We start from the raw sequence: 15447 nt of genomic DNA on the forward strand, positions 1-15447 counted from the left end.
GTAGACCCTACAATAATACATGCAGAGAAAAACCCAACAATCATATGACCCCCTATGAGCAAGCACTTGGTGACAGTGGGAAGGAAAAACTCCCTTTTAACAGGCAGAACCAGGCTCAGGGAGGGGCGGGGCCATCTGCTGTGATTGGTTGGGGTGAGAGAAGGAAGACAGGATAAAGACATGCTGTGGAAGAGAGACAGAGGTTAATAACAGGTATGATTCAGTGCAGAGAGGTCTGTTAACACATGTTCAGTGAGAAAGGTGACAGGAAATGCTCAATGCATGATGGGAATCCCCCAGCAGCCTACACCTATTGCAGCATAACTAAGGGAGGATTCAGGGTCACCCGATGCAGCCCTAACTATATGCTTTTGCAAAAAGGAAAGTTTGAAGCCTGATCTTAATCCAAACTGGAAGCTTCTTCTACAGAGGAGGGGCCTGAAAACTGATTCCATTCCATAAAATTATTTCTCTTGACTGTTTTCATCACTCAGTTTTGTGTTTCAGCCGAGGATTTTGACTACAACCTAGGAAGGTAGACAGAACATTTTGAATTCAGTAAGACAGTCACAGAACCCCACAGCCACCCTAGCCTTTGTTGATGAAGAAAACACAACCACTGAATACACTGAATACAAATACAACCACAACAATGTATGCCACCTTGCAGGAGATCTAGATGCTGAGAATAAAGAAACCCATCTGCACATCATAAAACCTATTGTTCAGGCATTTACACACCAGATGTGTAACATCTGTGTGCATTAAAAATATTTTGAGTCAACTAAATAGCGTCACCTGAGCAGCCGTCGACACTGACCATGTAGTCTGATCATTTTTTCTGATCCTAATCAACAGATCTGAGCAAGTGCACACATGACTCAACGTGCACACCAGTACTGAATATACAAATTGTAGAATAATACAATTTTACCTGAGACAAGTAGCTAGATGGTGCTCTGTGTCTGAAGTGATTTCACTGCCTCCTCAGAGGCAAAACTCGGTAGCTAAAAAGCTGCAACAGCCCCAGTATGATCCTAAGATATGTAAGAAAGTGGCCATGATACAGCTTCAATTCCTGAAGCAAACCTTGAAATTCTCCCTGTTGCTTCCTTCTTGTGAGTTTTGGATGAACTGATTCCTTCTCGTTTGGAAACATCAGTACCAGCTCATCATGGCTTCATATTGACTTCATTTTCTTCACAGTGCTTTCTTTGAGGAGATAATTTTCACAAAAACATGTTCGGTTTGTACATGACAAGTTCATATCCTGAAAATTATGAATTTCGTGTCGCTTTCACAACATGATTAGGTTGTAACGGCCTTTGCTCTACACTGCTGTAAAACGTATTTGCTCTTTACCTGGTTACTTTTTTTGCTTATTTGTCACACTTACATGTTTCAGATCATTAAGAAATTGTAAATATTAGACAAAGATAACCAAAGGAGACAACTTTCAGTTTTTAAATAATTCTTTTATTTAAGGGAAAAATCCATCCAAGCTTACCTGGCCCTGTGTGAAAAAGTATTTGCCCCCTAAACCTAATAACTGCTTTACCACCCTTAGCAGCATCTTTAGCAATATCTTGCATTCAGTCTTTCACAGCGCTGTGGAGAAAGTTTGCCCCGTTCTTCTTTTCAGAAGTATTTTAATTCAGCCACACTGGAGGGTATTCATGTATAAGCAGAGTGTAAAATTGATTGGATTGCAGTTTTAAACAGGACCATACTCCTCCCGATCAACTACGGATGCTCCCGGTGCCAGACATCCACAATCCATCAAACACTGTGTGCAGGCTGCCGTCGAATACAAGCTGGCGGGAGGTACGCAGTTGGTTGGAGAGCAGTGGACTGGAAGAAACACGGTTTAACTGCGACATGTGAAAAGTTCAGTGTATCCTGGAGCAATTTTAGTTTTACAGCGGAGAGTCCTAGAAAGAGATTTCAGGAGAACCACCCTTCTCTCACCTTGGGAGTAGCAGGGAGGCCAGCGAGACGTCCTTTCTGTTCATTTGTGTGGAGAAGGCGGGCTCTTGTCTGTGCCCACAAACATGCGAGGCTTGTAACCTAGGGGCACTTTGAATGGAGAGAGACCTGTTGCAGATGAGGTAAGTGACTTATGCGCACATTCAATCCATCCGTCCATTACTTGAGCCAACACAGCGGAGGTCTGCCTTCCACTCTTGGTTTAATCTTTCTGTTTGTCCGCAAATCCGGAACTCAGGTTGGCTCCGAGAGGTGAATGGAAAACCTTCCATAACTGGGATATGAAGCGGGTTGTCGGTCTGACACAATCTCCAAAGGAATGCCATTGAGCCTGAAAACATGTTCAAGATGGAGATTAAACGTTTCAGTGGCAGGAGTTTGATAATTTAGAGAAGGAACTATGAAATGTCCTGATTTAGAGAATCTATGGAAGAAGGCCTGTGACAAGGATCCAGCTTAAACTCCCAGGATTATCTTCCCCACTGTGTGTGAGCATGCAAGAACGCTCTCTGGCTTAAGATCATCTCTATCAGGTGAAAACTCATGGGAAGGGGCATCAGGCTTTATATTCCTTGACCCTGGATGATAAGAAACGGAGCAGCTGAACAACCAAAGAGCAGAGACCAACATGCCTGAATTCTGCCTTTGGTGTTCTGCACATAAGTCAAGTTCCTATGGTTAGTCCATATTACAAAATGTTGCTCGACCCCCTCTAAGTCCTCTGAAAACACAACTTAGAAAAGTTACTGAGGGTGTGTGAAACACATAGAGACGGATCTCAGTTAACTGCTGCAGCATGCTGAATACAAAGATGTTCAGAAAGTGTCCGAGGACATCAGTTACTAGGACATGAAACATGGTGGGGGAGTGTTTCGTTAGTCCAACAAGCACCACCAGGTATTCAAAGTAGTCCAGTGGTGTGTTGAATTCCACTTGTCCCCTTCTGACTAAATGGTACTGAGGTCAACTTTGTAAAGATGGAGGGGCTTGAAAGCAGAACTGTTTCCTGGCAGTGGGTATTTCTTTTCTTTCTTTCTTTCTTTTTTTTTTTACAGTGATCTAAGGAAGTCCATAAATGGCCTGAGAGTCCTATCCTTTTTGTCCACAAAGAACAACCCTACGCCCACTAGAGATGAGGTGGGCCTGAATATACTTCTCATGAATATACTTCTCAATCGTCTCTCTTTGCAAAGTCAGCTGGGCAGATCCTAACAGAAGGAAAGGGGCAAATACTTTTTCACTGAAAATCACAGAATGAAAATGGCAGTTTTGCTATTGGAATGATGGTATAGCCAATGATAGTGATGCTCAAATGGGAAACATGAAATGTTCCTGGAAAACATTTTATCTTTAGATTGTGATGCTTAATGTGAGTTAATACAATTCAATATAAGGCCTCAAGGGCTTTATAGTTTAAGGTAGAGACCCTAATAAACCCAATGAGCAGATGATCTCATATGAGCAAACACAAGACGATAACCTCTGACAGAACTGGGCTCATGGAGGGAGAGCCACTGCCCTTCCTGACAGACATGCTGTGGAAGAGAGCCAGAAATCAGTAATAACTAATGAAATGCAAAGTGGAATATAAATATCCAGGTAAGGAAATCCCCAAAAGTTGATTCTCTTTATCTGGACGTAGCGTTTTCAGTGGGAGAAACGTTTCGTCATTCATCCAACTGACTTCTTCAGTCTCAGCTGACTGCAGGTTTAATCAACCTTTGTAAACAATGCATTTGCACAATGACTGAAACTAGCAGCAGAACAGTGGCCTGTAGGTCTGTTTCTTGATCCCTGAAGACGTCATGTAGATGAGTGATGAAACGTTTCTCCCCAAGTCCAGATGAACAGAATCAACTTTCTGGGGCATAACTAAGAGAGATTTCATGTTCACCTGACCCAAGAAACAGTCACTATATATATAAACTACTATGCTTTGTCAAAAAGGAACGTTTAAATCTAATCTAAAAAGGAAAGGGTGTCTATCTCCTGGATTCAAACTGGGAGCTGGTTCCACAGAAGAGTGTCCTGAAAGGTGAAGACTCTACATTTTTACTTTGAAATATCTCAGGAAGCCCTAGTAAACCATCAGACTGAGAGCAGAGTGCTCTATTGGGCTTATACGGTACTATGAGGTCTTTAAGAAAACATGGTGCCTGATTATTCAAGACCTTGTGTATGTGAGGACAAGGACTTTAAATTTAACAGGATCCAGTGAAGTGAAACCAGTACAGGAGAGCTATGTCCCTGTCAGTACTCTCTCAGGTGTTTTGGATCAAAGGCTTTTCAGTGAGCTTTTAGGACAGTCTGATAATAATGAACAGGAATTTATAAGAATTTAGCAACTCTGATGCCATTATCAATATTTCTTATTCTTATTATTTTCTCAAAATAATATGTAATGTAATATCAAAGACCATTAACTGCAGACTGTGTGGTCAAATGTTTGTGATGTTTTCCTGTCTTTGTTGTGAAGTGTTGGGGTCATTAGTCAAAAAAACAGTAATGTATGTTACACATATTAAACAGAACTCTTAAATACAGTACTTTACTTAATTGCTCCCAGGAGAAAGCCATTTGTTGCACTATTCCTATATTATTTTTGTGTTTCTCCACAAAATGACCCAAAATGCACTGGCTTGTAATTACCACCGTCCCACACACCAACACAAATCTCTATCCTAATGAGATCCACGTGTCATCTGTCTCTTAGCTTCACTGTGATGAGCTCTGAAACCTGACTGGAACTCTTCAAATAAACTGTTTCTCAGGAGGGATGCAATAACGTAACAGCTTAAATTTGTTTTTTAGTCCTAAAACGTTTTTTGTTTTTTGTTCTTACGAGCTCTTCAGCCCGCTCAACGAAGCCTGGAAAACACACGGCGAGTTAAAGAGAGCCACGTCCACTGTACTGTACTTTAAGACACATTCGGTCAGGATTAACTGAAGAAATGCTGTGAACATTTGGGAAGTTTTCATTTTGTTTGATAACACAAACTTGTGAAGGAGAATCTTTGTATTATCATATAAATATTTAGTAAGTCGGCCATTTAATAGTTGATGTTTCTTTGCTGTTACTTGGCTGTTTGAGTCAGAATCAGTGAATGAATAACAGTTAGCACATTGTTTAGGTCATTCCAAATGTTTAGAGCTGAGCTATTCATGCTTGTCAAGTCAAGTCAAGTTGGCTTTATTGTCACTTCACCCATATACAGTTAGTACACAGTGAAGCGAAACAACGTTCCTCCAGGACCAAGGTGCTACATGCAACATAAATTTACAACATAAATAAACAGAAAACACTAAACTAGCTAACTAAGAGGCCTAGTTAGCTGGCTAGCAGAGACAAGACAGACTGACCTAACATGAATTACAACATAAATTAACAAAAACTAACTATCTAACTATCTAAGGAAGACTTTTTTTTTTCATGTTAACAGACAGCAGACAACAAAGTGCACGTGCAAATGTGCACGTAAATGGTGCTCAGTAGTCGATGTAGTCGATTTTGATGTAGAGTAGAATTTAATGTGGAGCATTAGAGGGAAATGGGAGACAGAGTGTCCAATATGATGTCTTTTTGCAATTCTTTTTGATTTTCCTTCCCAGTTTTTAAGTCCATCACAAAAATAAAATAAAAAACATGCAAAAAAAAATTATGTAAAGACCACAGAAGACTAAATTTGTGTGCATAGTCAGCAGCACGCACACAAATGAGACTGTGTAGGTTAATTTGGCACTTTTTACAAACATTAGAAAGCATACTATGTGCTGATTGTGCAAGAGACCATTTTTTTTAGTTCAATAAACACTTGTTGCAATATCACAGAGCAGAAATTGTGCACATTTTCATGCATAACAGACTGCACTTATGATTAAGTAGATTAGACATACCCTCATCAGATCTGACAAATTAATCTGTGCTACTCTTGGTAGATTGGCTAAAGTACTATACTATGTACTGTCAGTAAGACCTGCAGCTGTTTAAAGACAACTGGCATTATTATATCCTTATCTTTGTCCACTTCTATGCTGCTCTTTGCACTTAGGAGCATAAACAGTAACTCAGTTTGGTGTTCAAGACAGCTGCTGAGCTGCGACCTGCACAGTGTCTGTTTATGAACACAAAATGCTGCTGCATGAAGAGGCAGATGAAACCGTGGTCTCGTACGATGTTACATCTCTCTTCACTTGCATCCCAGTCACAGAAGCGTTGGTAGTTTGTAAGAGATCACAGGATGACCCCAACCTCAGCAACAGGACCGCTCTCAGCATCGACCAAGTCTGTTTGAACTGTGTCTTCATTCCACCTACTTCACATACAAGGGTCAGTTCTACAGGCAGAAACATGGGTGTGCCATGGGCTCCCAGTTTCACCCATCGTGGCCAATTTGTACATGGAAGAAGTGGAAAAGAGGGCTTTGCTATCCTACCCTGAAACACCACCACTGGTTCAGGTATGTGGATGACACCTGGGTGAAAATCAAATCTCAGGTCGTTCCACATTTCACGGATCACAGTAACCTGGTGGACCGACACATCAAATTCACCAGGGAGGATATGAAAAGTGGCAGGTTAGCCTTCTTAGACTGTGAGATTTCCATCAGTAATGGGGGACATCTAAAAGCTGACGTGTACCGGAAACCTACGCATATGGGTCAGTATTTAAGGTTTGACTCTCATCATCCACTGGAGCACAAACTGGGCGTCATCAGGACGCTACAACACAGAGCGAACACCATCCCCACTGACACAGCAGCCAGGGAGGCAGAAGAACATCAAGAAGGCCCTGAGTAAATGTGGTTATCCCAGCTGGACTTTTGTCAAAGCTGATTAAGGAACTGACCCCCCCAGCCCTTTGTTCCTTCAGTGGCCTGGTTTCAGTCATTATGCAAATGTCCTGTTTATACGATTGAAACCTGCAGTCAGCTGAGACTGAAGACGTCACCTGGATGAGTGACGAAACGTTTCTCCCACAAAACGCTACGTCCAGATGAACAGAATCAACAGTTTCTGAGTCACATTTCTTTACGTTGTCCTTCCAAGGAGTCAGACTTCCTTATCATTTTTAAAATGGTCTGATCAATCAGATTGACGACCTGTCTAGAGTGCACCTGCCTCTCACGCTATGACAGCTACTATAAGTTAAAGAAAATGGATGGATGGGCAGTATTTCATCAGGCTTTCTGAAGCTCTTTCATAGTTTTTCCTCAAATACAAACTAAGCAAGCTTCCAGAATGGTTTGATGCCTAAAGGACTTTAGTGAACTTGAAGTTCTGTAAGTAGACTGTAACAACAATTCACTACGATGTAGGCACTCACAGAGCTCCTTTATGAGTTTATGAGCTTTATTTTTTCAGTTAGTTAAATTTTACAGTGTTCAGTTTTCATGGTTCTTGTCCAAGTGTAACCAATAATGGCTTAAGGTGGTAGCACATTCTCACTTTATCATTCTTCCTCCCCCTGCTTGCTACAAGATCCTGCCCCTGACCAAGCTATACATGGAAACCGCATTTGTATAATTCCTATCACTGCTGCAGATTATAAGGAAATATTTTATGGATTAAAGGCACAAAATCACAGCAACAACTGCCTCAAAGTGACTATAAGAGAAAGCCCCAACAATTAGCTGCTTAACAAAAAGTGAGGTTTGTATCTGTGGCACATTCTCTCTGTCTGCTCCTCCTGTTTGCAGGACAAGAGACCCCAAAACAAAACAAAACAACTAGTTGAAAAATACGTGAAAAACTGAAAGGTGCATTTTGTTGTGTTCAATATTGTAAACTTATTGTGAAAAGTAACAAGCACAATGATTTAGTAGAATCTGTAGTACTGGCCCTGTATTTACTTGGTGTTGGATTGATACCAAAGTTTGCAGCATCGCAGGGCATTAGTCATTTTGTCTTTGGTAAAGTGCAATGGTTAACATCCCAGAGAACACCTCAGGCTGTAAGTGCAACAAATATCAGTCATTTAGCAAGATGCTATCCTGATGTTTGCTGCTATTACAGTTATATTTGTACATTTGAAATTACTTTTTAAATAGTAAATATTCTGAATTAATTATTTACATCCTCACTGTGAACACATCACAGAGATAAGACAGAAAAGAGGAAGTCTTGTGAGAGGTCATCATAATACTGATCAAATACAGGGAGTGCAGAATTATTAGGCAAATGAGTATTTTGTCCACATCATCCTCTTCATGCATGTTGTCTTACTCCAAGCTGTATAGGCTCGAAAGCCTACTACCAATTAAGCATATTAGGTGATGTGCATCTCTGTAATGAGAAGGGGTGTGGTCTAATGACATCAACACCCTATATCAGGTGTGCATAATTATTAGGCAACGTCCTTTCCTTTGGCAAAATGGGTCAAAAGAAGGACTTGACAGGCTCAGAAAAGTCAAAAATAGTGAGATATCTTGCAGAGGGATGCAGCAGTCTCAAAATTGCAAAGCTTCTGAAGCGTGATCATCGAACAATCAAGCGTTTCATTCAAAATAGTCAACAGGGTCGCAAGAAGCGTGTGGAAAAACCAAGGCGCAAAATAAGTGCCCATGAACTGAGAAAAGTCAAGCGTGCAGCTGCCAAGATGCCACTTGCCACCAGTTTGGCCATATTTCAGAGCTGCAACATCACTGGAGTGCCCAAAAGCACAAGGTGTGCAATACTCAGAGACATGGCCAAGGTAAGAAAGGCTGAAAGACGACCACCACTGAACAAGACACACAAGCTGAAACGTCAAGACTGGGCCAAGAAATATCTCAAGACTGGTTTTTCTAAGGTTTTATGGACTGATGAAATGAGAGTGAGTCTTGATGGGCCAGATGGATGGGCCCGTGGCTGGATTGGTAAAGGGCAGAGAGCTCCAGTCCCACTCAGACGCCAGCAAGGTGGAGGTGGAGTACTGGTTTGGGCTGGTATCATCAAAGATGAGCTTGTGGGGCCTTTTCGGGTTGAGGATGGAGTCAAGCTCAACTCCCAGTCCTACTGCCAGTTTCTGGAAGACACCTTCTTCAAGCAGTGGTACAGGAAGAAGTCTGCATCCTTCAAGAAAAACATGATTTCCATGCAGGACAATGCTCCATCACACGCGTCCAAGTACTCCACAGCGTGGCTGCAAGAAAGGGTATAAAAGAAGAAAAACTAATGACATGGCCTCCTTGTTCACCTGATCTGAACCCCATTGAGAACCTGTGGTCCATCATCAAATGTGAGATTTACAAGGAGGGAAAACAGTACACCTCTCTGAACAGTGTCTGGGAGGCTGTGGTTGCTGCTGCACGCAATGTTGATGGTGAACAGATCAAAACACTGACAGAATCCATGGATGGCAGGCTTTTGAGTGTCCTTGCAAAGAAAGGTGGCTATATTGGTCGCTGATTTGTTTTTGTTTTGTTTTTGAATGTCAGAAATGTATATTTGTGAATGTGGAGATGTTATATTGGTTTCACTGGTAAAAATAAATCATTGAAATGGGTATATATTTGTTTTTTATTAAGTTGCCTAATAATTATGCACAGTAATAGTCACCTGCACACACAGATATCCCCCTAAAATAGCTAAAACTAAAAACAAACTAAAAACTACTTCCAAAAACATTCAGCTTTGATATTAATGAGTTTTTTGGGTTCATTGAGAACACGGTTGTTGTTCAATAATAACATTATTCCTCAAAAATACAACTTGCCTAATAATTCTGCACTCCCTGTATAGTAAGAGCATGTGAGCTGAAAGCAAGGCCAGGCTGCAGGACACGAAACATCAACTCAGTCAGCAATAATATGCAGTAACCTCTTTCACATTTTTAAGGCACTAGTATGCTGTTCCAGATTGTTCTTCCCCACTTTTACCCATTCCTGTTTACAGCCCTACCATTTTCTGTTGTCCATCCATCCATTCGTCCATCCATCCATCCCTCCCTCCCTCTTCCGCTTATCCTTTTCAGGGTTGCAGATGGACTGGAGCCTATCCCAGATGTCGTAGGGTGAGAGGCAGGGTACAGCATGGACAGGTGGCCAATCCGTCGCAGGGCTAACACATAGACACGGACAACCATTCGCACCAGTTTTTTTTTCTATTGTAACTAAAGTAATTTAAAGTAACGTAATGTAAAGTTATTTTAGACGTTGTAGATTATAGATAACTATGTAAGCGCCCATAGTGAGAGCACTGACATTCTGACTTTCACACTTAGGCGAGATATGGATCGCGTGACATTTGATGCCAGCTGTGGTTCTTTAAATCCTTTGAAACTATCCTGCTGTTGTAACCCATTCAATCTGTCACATTTAATATCCACTCAATGTGTGGTGGCAAGGACCACTGAAGGACCAGTGATCCTGACACGGACAGGGGTTGCTTTCTCTTCTCGTTCTATAAATGCAATAAATGGGCCTATGAATGAGCACAGTGTTGCAATCAGGTTCAAAGACACATGAGAAGACAGTCATCTGTCTTCTATTCAGTGACACATAAAGGGGACACTGGGGCAAAGTGCTGAAGGGTGAGTTAGAGGAGAGAAAAGTGAGGTAAAAGGAAAAGGCAGAGATAGACTGGCCTCTCTGTGCTGTCCCTCTCTAGCCTGAGTGGTCACAGTGTTGGTGTGGTCAGGGTGAAGGCACGTAGGAGCTAGTATCAGGATGTTAGAGGATTCTCTGTTGAGATGTTCGGAGAGAGATCCACAAATAGATGTGTGTTTGCTCACTGGAAACACCATAAAATGCCTGTCTTTTTGCTCTCTCCACATCTTACAAAAGGGGAAGCAGATTCAGGTGACAGCTAGGGACACTTCCTCTTCTTCATTTCTGTGTAATGTAGCCGACGAAGTTTGGTCAACTATCCACAGCGCAGATTATCATGTATTTGAAAAACTGAATGATCCATTTCATTTAATCCATTCATTTATGTTAACACTAAATTTGTTTTTCATCGATGCTTTTAGGAATCCACCTTAACAGAGAAACAGCACCTTCTCAGTCTCAGTACTTCTGGTCTTCCTGTCTGTCCACCCCGTCCTCTGTGCTGTGTACTTTTTAGATTGTGTAATCCCTGCTGCTGTCAGGGGGATCTTCATGGTAAACAACCAGTGAAGATGCTTGTGGTATATTTCTGCTGCCCTGCTCTTGCTGGCTGTCTCAAGCCTTTAACCGCCACTGCACCGCCCCATCCAGAGCTCCTCAATCAAGAGCTTGTCTCCTGAACCTCTCACTGGACAGGAATAGCAGCAGCATCCCAATATCCCACAGGAATCTCCCTGCACATTTCCAAGCCCACCTTCCCTAATCCTGTATCTTCTCCTTCTTCCTGTTCTTTATGTAATCTGTACAAGTTCTGCAGATTACACAAAGAACGCAGCTTTTTATATCTCATACTGATGCTGTGATGACCCAGATTTCATTTTCTGCTTCACTATATGTCAGAAGATGCTGAACAGCATTTATTTCAGAGCATTAATGAAGAATTCTGCATCTTAAAAAAATCGTACATAATGTACATAAAAGACAATGTCCCGCTTGGGCCGTTTGTCCCACTTAAGATGTCCAACAGTTCCACCAAAGAGACATTCTTCTTCTAAGCTTCTCACATGGTTTCAGTTGAATAACTAATAACTAAATTATATAGTATTTGTAAAATAATATTTTATAAATCAGTGATTGACAGTCCTCAAATGAAAACAGATTCATGGAGCAGAACTTTCCTTTTCCTTCTTTTCCTTTCCCGTTAGTCATCTAATAGCCTCTTAGCTATGTGGTGACTCTTTGGAGCGTCTCCAACCACTAGTTTGCAGAAAATTAACTATTTCTAAAGTAGGTCAAACTATTTAAAAGCAACTGAGCCCCCAAAAAACTGTACTCTGTAACTAGATAGATAAAAATGTAACTTTATGTGGTGCAATATAGAATTTCTTTAAGCTCTGGTATTTTCAGGATATTATGTTGGTGATCATTTGTAGTTCACCTGACGGTAAATGCTGAGTCAGATTATCTGCCGCAAAATGTATTTATGGAAACATATTATATGGGTTTGTGATTTGTTTAAAGATTTGTGAAGACCAGTAGAAATGAACAGTTCCTGCACTTCACAACGATCTACACTGTATGACCAGCGTGAGTATGAGCAGCAATTTTTCACACCAGACAGAGTGAGAATCTCCAACCTTCCATTTATTTCACAAAGTCTTCAAAGAGTTGATCACAGTGCAGAAACAGCACTATTGGAGGTTCTTATGGTCTCTGACAGTGGACTCATCTCAGACCTCCGTGCAGCATTTGATGCTGCTGAACACAACGTTTTACTGCAGAGATTCGAACATACTGTAGGTATTAAAAGTTTGAATCATTTCTAACAGACTCTAGAGACAAACGATTAGACATACAACTGTTTGGTGTTTGTAAAAGCAGAGGAGTCTGTGTGAGAGAAGGAGAGACGCTGTGTGTTAGGTTGTTGCTTTGCATGTGGTAAGTGTCAGCTCGCGGCTCATTTCTTTCTTCCTGACACTCGGCTGGGGGATAATAAAGCCTAGCAACAATTGTTTGTTCCATTATGGTGTGTTTTCCACTCTGTTGTGCTTCATAGCTCTGTCTGAAGCACATCCAGACGAGAACCAAACTCTGGCCTGCGAGCTCCCAATTTTGATTTGGGAAGTAGCCCTCCCAGCAAATGTTCCCGATCTGTCATGACGTGAGAAAGCTATGACAGCATGAGTCAGGTATGGCTCAAAGGCCCAACGGTGACATGCGTGTTGAACAGAGAGGCTATTTTCCATTTTGGGGATTTCGAAAATGGGAGATCTGGATTGTCAACTGGGGCTTTGGGTTACCTGCTGACTTCAGGCTAAAGCTTGTGCCATCAGTTATTTAGCCATCATTTAATTAAACCAGTGAAAGTTTCACGTTACTGTCTGTGACCCTGACTTTTTATGATTTGCAGCAGCAGTGCAGAGGTTGATTAGTTGCAGTGTAGTATTACAGAATAAATTGATGCTTCTGAGCTGACTGAGGTCTTCTCTTTGTCTGATTTATTTATTGTGCCTTTTGGACAATGTGGCCTCAGCCAAACACAGTGAAAACAATATGCTTGTAAATTCTTCTCGGAGCTCAACACCAAAATTCCTGGCAAAGTTGGACTTGGCAGTAGGTTGGGAATTTTAAACACCATTTCATGCGGACGCCATGGTCGGCTGAATCTCTGTGAACTGTGGAACCCAAGGACTTGAGGATTTTTAATATTGGGTAAGAAAAATACGCTGCTAGAAAGAAAGAATCACGATGCTGATTGTTAGTTATCAAGATACATTTTAACGATTCTGCGTCTGAGTGTTTCCATGAAGTCAGTTTTCAGCCTCACAGTTGTGCGCGAGCTGTCCTGTGTGTTTTACAGACTGAACCAGCAGAGACCAGTTTTGGAAACCCCTGCAATCTTATGGACTTTAGATAAGATTCGATTAGATAGAACTTTCTTAATCCCTCGGGTGGTTTCCTCTGGGAAATTCAGTAACAGTGATATAAGTACAGCTGAGTGCGCAAAGCACCGCCGATCTGCAACCATGTTAAATCCACCTGCTTAATATTGTTAGTTTGTGGTTAGTTTGTGGTTAGTTTGTGGTTAGTTTGTGGTTACCCTAAACACCTTTGATGCCTCAGTGCATGTGTTTTCCTACAGGTCTCTTCTTTGGTAGACACTGGTCATTGCGTACTAGGTTAACCCCACAATATCTTCAACAAGCCAGTGTTGGGATTGTTGGTAATGTATTACCCATTACATTTCTTAGAAGTAATCTGCTACATTACTCATTAGATTACTTTCTCATGACTCTGTAAAGTGACCTGAAATGCAGTGTCACCTAATTACCAGTTAACAATATAAACCTACAGTCTCACACATCAACACAAATCCCCAATAAAGATGATGAGGACCTTTCTTTCAGTTTTTTAGGTATGGACACTAGGAATGGGAATTGATATGAATTAAGCAATTCTGATTCCATTATCGAGTCACTTATCAGTTCCATTCGGACTCTAAGCAGAATATCAAACACATTATATTAATGCAAATTAATTGTGTGATGTGTGGTCAAGTGTTTGTGTGTTGGAGGCATTTCCCCTCTTTGTTTTGATCAGTGTTGGGGTTGTTACTCAAAAAATGTTTTACACATATTACACACAACTCTTCTTCGAATTTCAGTGATCTTGAACTCAAGTTTTCAGAAAATCTTGTGAATGGAATAACTCAAGTCAGATGTCACACAGGTGTACCTGCTTCTGGCCGCCAGCAGTATTTTTAGCATTTTGAGTGTAAGCTGACGTTTCTGTAGTGTGGTTACATCGATAACCAGATGGCAAAAAGGACAGCCCTTTGCCAGTCAGAGCAAGCACTTGGCAATGGTGGACAGGAAAACTCCCCTTTAACAGGACAAGATCTTCGGCAGAACCAAGCAAGGACGGGGTTAATGCAGAAGAGCATAGAGAGACCATGAAAAAGAAAAAGGACAAAATAGGCAAATGTTAGATATCTTTGGTTAATCAGTAAATAAAATGATTATTAAAATGATTTTTTCCTTCTTATTCCTGTCATCAATTCACACTTTTAGGCACAAGTAACTTTTTCAAATGCAGGATTTTAAACAGCTCGACAAAGACAAACAAAATGTTTCTGTGTGGTTTGGTACATAATCTGTCTTTCTAGCTAAAGATGGACAGGCTGCATTTTAGAAACAATGTATGACGAGGAGGACAGGTGATTGTGACGATTCTGGATGGGTGCAGGTTGGGGTGTCTGCAGTCATTGCTATATTAGGACCTGATAGTAGCAGATGGCACCCAAAGACTTTTGGATTGTAAGTTGTGTAATGTTGGTGTCAAACATCTAAGAGATTTGTCTGAAGAAAAAGTTCATTTAGATAATGGTTCAAAATTACTGGTCCAATGGGACTGATGAGTCAGAGGAGATGATTCTAGAAGGACTTTGGTTGGACTCATCTATTTGAATTTATATGGGTTTGAAAGTAGTCATAATATCTATGTAACATGTGCTTATATATTGTAGAATATAGCTGGCTACATCAACAAAGAGCAGTAAAGCTCAGAGCCAGTAGCAGCACGGGTCAGTGGACCACAGTCTGTCCACCATGAAAGCAAATAAATTGAAGCTCACAGTAGAAATTCTTATGTGACTTTTTTGTAAGTGAGTCATTTCTCGTGGTGCATTGCTCCACTGGAACTTAGCGTCCCCCCACCTGCTTTAAGCCCAGGATACAAATACATGGAGTTAGGACACGAAGTCCTCAAGCACCCCGAGCCTATAGCAGCATAACTAACTAATCGAGTTGGGAATTATTTGAAATAATGAGATAATCCACACAATGTATATATATATATGCACATATTGTACCGTGTCAAGAGAGAGAAGGAAAGAGAGCAGTGGGAGCAGGCTGTGGGGGAGGTGTGTATGTTTGGG

General features: G+C 41.2%; 1 protein-coding gene across 2 annotated transcripts in view; it reads left to right on the plus strand.

Annotated features, from left to right (window-relative positions):
* scube1 (signal peptide, CUB domain, EGF-like 1) overlaps positions 1-15447 on the plus strand; it is a 120996-nt gene that overhangs the window by 40051 nt on the left and 65498 nt on the right. The window lies entirely within an intron of this gene.

The sequence above is a fragment of the Copadichromis virginalis genome, linkage group LG17 (genome assembly GCF_057382275.1).
Source record: "Copadichromis virginalis isolate Kocher_CV1m ecotype Utaka linkage group LG17, C_Virginalis_male_GT1.1, whole genome shotgun sequence".
Taxonomy (NCBI): Eukaryota; Metazoa; Chordata; class Actinopteri; order Cichliformes; family Cichlidae; genus Copadichromis; species Copadichromis virginalis.